Below are 7,500 nucleotides of genomic sequence, written 5' to 3' on the forward strand. Positions count from 1 at the left end.
TCGATTTGTGTACGTCAATCAGTTCAAGCAAGCTAGAAGCGACTATACGCGGCTTCTTGTGCGTCAAATAACGAAACGTTAAATTGTTTGTTACTTTTGCTTTCTTTTCAGATTCTTGTCTCTCATCTCACTTTAAATCTGTAAAGAAACTACTGCGACTGATACTTGATTATTTTTTTTATTCCCCAAAAGGATGCTTTCTGATAACCCCATCAACACAATTGGAGAGCGGGTGTTCACCATCCAAAACCAACGTTTAACAGTGTAAGTCAGAGGATGTCATACTGTTTCAAATGTCAGTGCACCTGAAGTTACTCAGGCTGTATGACACTCATTCTTAAATAGAATATAAAAAAAACTCGGTTGTGCGACAAAACGATAGATATCACGATAAAGGTTTAATTTTGCTAATTGAGTATTTCACCTTCAAAGTAGTCATATCTTCCGCAGCATCATGATACGGACGAAGCTAAGAACATTCAACTTTGGATCGTTTGATAGTAGCAGCAGTATCACACCTGTTATGTAAGTATTAACGCAAAGACATTTGAGTCATTATCTGTAAACTGGTTTGAACTGACCATTACACCTTAAACATCAATAGTTGCATTTAAAAATCAGTTGTGGGCATAGAGACCAGCGGGAAACAATGCCTATCTATTGCTAGGACCTTGATAAACGACCTACAATTGTAGATCTCTAGGGGTTCTAGTTGGTCATTGGGCAGAACATCCCACTGGTGTTACAGAGATCGTTGGTTCATATCCTGGTTTGGACTTTTACTTTTACGTTTTTTTTTTCCCCTATGCCTCACCATTAAGGCGATCTTTAATCTTTTGTAAACGGTATTTACAGATTCATAGAGGACAGAACACTCTAAAAATAGGTCAGTTATGCATACAGTCTTACGACATGTGTAACACAGGACTTCTACACCTGACTTTAAATGTACAAAAGAACTTAAATAAAACAAAAGCAATAAAAAAGTGTAATGTAAAAAGAATTGATCGATTGTTTTCTTAATTCAGTCACCAACCTACGTCATATGGTACCCATCATTTGTTTGCTATGCACTCTCACCCCTTGCAATGCTAGGCATGCATGGCAAGACAGGCAGTGTATGCGATGCCCTCGACTACACAAAAAACATATTCGCTTCCCGTGTATGCCGTGAAAATTTAACTTGAGGATGTTCGTTGAAACGTCATGAAAATCCTTGCCGCAGGTGGCCTGTTCCACAGCATGGAACTTACTAAGAACTGTTTTGACTTGATAGTAGGGTACCGTAATTTTTCAGCTACATTCTTACCACTTATCAATGTATACTAAGTTGTCCACTTGATTGTAGATCTCTATTATAAATGACAAGACTTTAGCTAGACGCTAAACGTAATCGATCTGGTTATATTTGTTTCTCCTAAAAACTGTTCTAACTGTATTTTCGTTAGAAATTTGCACGGAGGAAAAATTGGTACCATCAAGTTCACGAAAGATTGCATTATCCACCTGTGAGTACCTTAAAGTTAATTTACCCGCACGGCCAGACTGTATAGATTTCAATTCATCTTACACCAACAGAAAGTTAATGACATTTCAGAAATTGAACCTTTTAAGTGAACACGATAACAAGGCTTGCAACATTGTTGCGGCAAAATTTTCAAAAAGAATCCACTTGCATTGTCGCTGGACAATTTAAGCAATTGTCTACGAAAGACACGTGAAAAATGTAAATGGCTTCAAAGGGATTGGAAGCCATGACCTCGGGGATGCCGTTTTAATGCCACCCAACTGAGTAGCTTCATAGCAGAGTTGGTAGAGCAGAGTTCATGGGTTCGAATCCCGTTGAAGACACCTTACTTTTTCAGGTGTCTATCAGAGACAATTGCTTAAATTGTCCAGATGAGTGCGAGAATTACTTCGTCTAGATTGAACGTAGTTATGATGAAGTTGAAACTTTCACATATGTATGTGCCTGACGCAACAGAGAAGCCACAATACTACGCTATTCTTATAATGTACCCAGTCAGGAGTCAAAGACTGGAAGGATACGCCTTCGGAATATATGCGTAAGAGCTTTTTCTCAAATCGATCTTTGTAAACTAAAAACAGCAAAACCATAATTTTCCATTAATCGTAAGCCTTACATATTTAATGATAACCCTTGTGATTGACAAGGGTATCTTCTATGATAATTAAAGATCAATTTAAAACTAGCTTATTTCTCAGAGCATGCATCAGGGGCACCCAAACATAGTCTTAGGTGAATTATGTGTTCCGGGGAGTCAAGCTGCTCTAAGAATTTCGGTTATATGTTGCCAAACAGCTATAGATTTCTTTGCTTAATTATATAGCTGGTAGTTAATCCGCAATTGTCAGCATAGCTATTATTCTTTAATTCTTTAAACTGTCCAATTAAGGATTAATTTGGATATTTTCAGATAGGGTTTTCTTTTAAAAACAGGCAAACTGTCGACCAATTTAGAAAATATAGGACAGTTTGTCTAAACCAATCAAATCCCAGAGAATACAATAGGTAATGGAAACTAGCCAATCAGCACAAATCATAGCGTAAGCGCTGTTGTTTCTGTTTGTAGTAGTTTACAATGGCAGAGTTTTGCCACGGAGATTTGCCAAATTTTTCCATTTCTCAGGACTTTTTCAGCGATATCACCGCAAATGAGAGATTTCCTACGTTGCCAGAAGAAGAGCTTGCAAACCTGAGAGGCAAAAATCAAAACTAAAACACCTCCAAAAGTACAAAAACTTGGCTGAATGTTTTCAGAGTGGAAGGTGCAGCGTAACGAAGCGAGAAATTATAAAGTTGGAAGATATCCCTCGTCATGAGCTAGATGCAGTTCTTTGCCGTTTTTTCGCTGAAATTAGAAAAAAAGGACGGTCACGAATACGAACCAGAAAGTTTGACTGTCATGCAGTGCTCATTGGACCGTGATTTAAAAAACTGTGGCAGAAACTACAGTATTTTGCAATATCGTGAAATTCAAATTCAAAGCAACAAGTTGAAGCGAACGCAGGGTTGCGGAAAGCGAAAAAATGTCTCTCGTGCTTTAAGCGAAGCAGCCGAAGCATTCCTCTGAAGTTCAGGTAATATTTTGGAAATTTTAACAAGTTCACAATATTACAGTTTGCCTTTCTTTAAGGATAATAGCTTGACTGAGCAATGCCCAATTACAACTGACTAGCTATATAATTAATAGGTAACAGGACTACATGCTTGTCCAATTTCTTAAAAGTGGATTCAAAAATTCCTCGGACTGCCAAATTGGACTCGGTCTACGGCCTTGTCCAATTTTGGCTGTCCTCAGAATTTTTCTCATCAAATTATTTCCAAATTGGCCAGGATGTATTTCTATTACATATACAAAACATCATGTAAAAGATTTGCAACAAGGGAAAAGTAGTCCCTTACGTTTTCCGACAGGATATTTTTGCAATTTTTCGGACTTAAAAATGTCACCTAGCAGTTTCGGATGAGCAAATGGTTCGCTGGGTAGTTTTTAGGAGGTAACGTTCAGCTAGCATTTTCTGACATGAAGATATCATTCCCTAAACTTTTCGGACACTTCAATTTTCACCTTAGATATCCGAACAGATCAAATTCGTCCAGGTGATGCAGGGGCGTAGCGTGAGATTTTGAAGGTGTACGCACACGAAGAATGTTTCAAGCTCCAAAGGCGTTCCAAACTAGGGGGTCTGTAAACAGAGTTAACTGAATAGAGTGTAATGTGAAGTGCTAGATTTCAATCCCATATGAACCATGTGAGCGTTAGCCCTACAGATGGAAATGGGCCCACAGAAAGACAGAAAAAAACTCTGACCAGGGTGGGAATTGAACCCACGAGTCTGTAGGCATGCTAGGGGGTCTGTAGGCATGCTCCCCCTGAAAAGTTTGAAATTTAGGTTCTCGGAAATGCCATTTCCGACTATTTTCGAAGAACATTTCAATAAATAAATAAATGCGAAGGAAAATGCAGTAGTTAGTTGCTTATTTTACCTATCTGTCGAGTTTTCTCTGAAGCAAGCTACAACACAAAGAGAGGGTTTACAATGCAAGCAGAGAGCAAGACGTCGCAAACTCTGTTATAATATCATCATCATCATTATCATAGTCATATTTCTTTTAAAATTAACCGAGAACTTGGGGTCTGGTGATAAGACTGACACTGTGTGGGGGCCTCGAAGGAAGGAGGTTTTTTTCGCTTTCGTCCAGTACTACCTTTCTTGGCGCTAAGACTTGGCTAAAAGGGTCCAACATGTTAATGCAACATCATCCAACATTGTTGAATCCAACATGTTACACTCCTTTGGCCACCATGTTGCATCAAGCATCGTCTTTCAACCATGATCATTCAACGTTTCTTTTGTTCTAAGGAGTGAACAACAGTGTGGCATTTGTTTGGCAATCACATTCAACAGTGTTGCACGAGCGCTTGCGCTGCGGCTATCGGTATCCATGGTGATGGTTTATTCGATGCATCTGTTTCGCGCGTTGCCATGTCAGTTAAAGCTTCAGAATGGTGAACGAGCCAAGTCTTGAATATCTGAGCGACGAAAGCTTGAGTATGCGGCGCCAATGTATCTGCAGGATCTTTTGCAAGTCTAGACCCCGGGACGCTACTCCCTACGCAGTGAAGCCGTGGGTCTTCACAAGGTTCCTCACATCTGCATGGTTCAAGACCTCTGCTGTTGCAGTTCCCAGATTCTGGAACAGCCGTCTTCTTGCTATCAGAGAGAGAGAGAGAGAGAGTGACTCTATTGATCTAGTGAACTTTAAAAGGAACTTGAAAACGCTAAAAGGGTGAGAGTTGGTTTTCTAAGGATTTTAGGTAGATTTTGGTTCCAGACCCTTGAGTCCAACATGCTGGACCCAACACGTTGCATTCGTTTGGCCACCTCGTTGTCGTTCGCAACTTTTCAACAATGTTGGATGATGTTGGATCCGTTTCGCCGCAAGGCCTGTATGGGTTAATGAAAAGATACTGGAAATACTCACACAGAGAGACACCAGTTGATTTGAAATTTACAAAACTTGGCCCGATTTTATAATGACTTTTTAAAATTAATGCCTCCATGGAATAAGGATTCCCGGATTTGAGCTGTACGCACGGGCGTACGTGCGTATATGGATGCTACGCCCTTGTGATGAAAACATCTCTTTAGACAGTCTTTATAATTTACAAGGAGCCTAGAAATTCTCTAAGGCTTTTGGCTTAATGTTCTCGTTGGGTGTCATTGTCAGAGGATTCCGTGGTTTATCACAAGCGAAGTCCCGTGCGAGAAGAGATATCATCGGAGCCACCTGCCCAGGTAGTGTTAGCACAGGCAGTATGGCCTCTATAAGATGTCATACCAACTGCCGCTGTAAACACACTGTAAAAATAACTGCCTCTGCCTTATCCTTGTCTGAATTAGATTGAAATTTCTTTCACGTAAGACGGGTATGCAGTAGTTCCCAGTTTTGGAGCTTGACTAGTAATTCTTTTGAATTAGGATTCAAACTTCCACCAACCATATTATTGAAATGACCTTAACGACTCCACTTCATAGTGGCAGTATCGAGGTCATAATGGAGAGGTTTGTCCTCGTTCTTTACTGCCTTTATTTGGATAAGAAACGTTTCTGCTTTTGGCGACTCATTGTACTGTTCCACGAGAGAGGAACGGCTACGGGAACGCCACTAAACAATGAACAAATAATTTGCACATTATAGGTATCGTTGAGTAGTTCCAGACGACAAGGGTATCCCTGCACCAATCGATGTCCCTGCAATTTTTCAATAGCATTTAAAAATGCTCAGTACTCAAAATGTTTCGGTGATTTTTTTTCTTTCATAAACTCGTTTGTTAGGGGAACCAAGTCAGTAAGAGTAGCTGATGGAAGTTTGTAGATAATGGAAAGTCCCGTACACACGGAGACCTGCCGCATAAATTTGTAGAAAAGTCTAAAATAGCACAAGATGGTCTATAACCCTCGCCCTGACATTTTCACAAGCATTGCGCTATGTTCCATGACCTTGAGGAAAAATCAAAGGGGGTTTAATGTGATTCACGCGATGTCTAGAAGTCCTGATTCCCTTTGCCACATGACAAATGCATCATATTACTCGCTGTGCTTCCACAGTAATTCAGCTACTTTTCATTATGGGTGTGTTTTTGGCATGTTACCCTAAGTGCAGTAGTGATTAAATATTTGCACGTTTTATCATTTTCATTTGAGGTTTTATTTAATTCTTCATTTACCTCTCTAAGGTCTTACTATTCTCACGTCTCGTAGCCCATTCAAAGGAACACGCATGAACTCAAGTTTATTATCGCAACCGAGCATCAAAACGATGCTCAAGAGAAACGTTATGCTTCTAATTTGGGATCACGAAGGGAATCCAGGATTGCGGATCGATCTTGAACGAAGTGTTAATGATATGACAGCATCCTTTTCAGGCAAAGACAATTGGAACTCTGGTTTGACAAGCGTCTCATCTGCCCCATTATTCAGGACAAGGATTGCTTCGATCAACAAAAAACAGATGCTATGGTTGGAGAGGCACTTCTCAAAAATCCCTTGAATTACCGGAAATAACCTCTACATCTCCGAGCACTTTATCTTGGCTACTTAATCTTCCAGTCAGATTGTGTCAGACATAATATCATGGGTGACAAATTACTCCTTAATTTAGGCTCGAAATTTCAGCGTTAATTTATAATTTCACATGTGAAATTACAAAATTGCTATGGTAACATCTCTTGTATCTCGATCAGAGCCAAGATGGCGTCTAGATTTAAGACAGTGACCATTGAAGAAGTTACGAAATTGAAAGAAGCAGCAGAAAATTTAAATACGTGAAAGAGCACAATTAACTGGGTGAGAGTTTTTGAGAAGTGGTGTGACGAAAATAGCCTTGAGAAAAACCTGGAGATGATTCTTCCCGAGCAGTTGGATAAGGTACTCGAGCGATTTTACAATTACGGTTGTGAGCGTAATTTGTCACCCACGACATTAAAAGGTAATCAAATGGTTTTCTCGTGAAATTAGGAAACAACTTCACTTGCATTTTGTCAAAATTCTGATAATTTCCCTCGCATAAAGGCTCGGGAAATTATCAGAATTTTGACAAAACGCGCGTGAAATTATTTCCTAATTTCACTCGTCGCCATTTGATTACACATACTAATTATCAGTGAGTTTCACTCACATCGAAAGACTCGGAGTTACCCACAAAACAATGTCCTAAGCAACGGCAGCGTGGTCCAGTGCACGTGGATGTTTCGGGTTGAAATCCCTACTGACCACCAAATAGCAGTGTCCTCGGTGGTTATGATTTCTACTCTACCATTGCCTCTTTGTAAATGGCTGATTAGCTGCCTTCTACCATTTCACGGCCCCACGAAATGCTGGGTTAAAATGCTACCGTGAGTAAAAAAGGCTCCTATTTTTCTTCTTTTCCTCGTCATACGATGGCTACCTTACATCAGTATGTCGATCATT

At 39.9% G+C, this 7,500-nt stretch overlaps 1 long non-coding RNA gene across 1 annotated transcript in view; it reads left to right on the plus strand.

Annotated features, from left to right (window-relative positions):
* Nucleotides 1–520, plus strand: part of LOC138022006 (uncharacterized) — a 580-nt gene extending 60 nt beyond the window's left edge. Inside the window, exons 1-3 of the long non-coding RNA XR_011126500.1 lie at nt 1–9; nt 193–264; nt 451–520. The exon at nt 1–9 is cut by the window's left edge and continues 60 nt beyond it. This is a non-coding gene — a long non-coding RNA (uncharacterized lncRNA). The remainder of the gene's footprint in view (nt 10–192; nt 265–450) is intronic.
* Nucleotides 521–7,500: the final 6,980 nt, after the last annotated feature.

This window comes from Montipora capricornis, chromosome 10 (genome assembly GCF_036669925.1).
Source record: "Montipora capricornis isolate CH-2021 chromosome 10, ASM3666992v2, whole genome shotgun sequence".
In the NCBI taxonomy this organism is placed as follows: Eukaryota; Metazoa; Cnidaria; class Anthozoa; order Scleractinia; family Acroporidae; genus Montipora; species Montipora capricornis.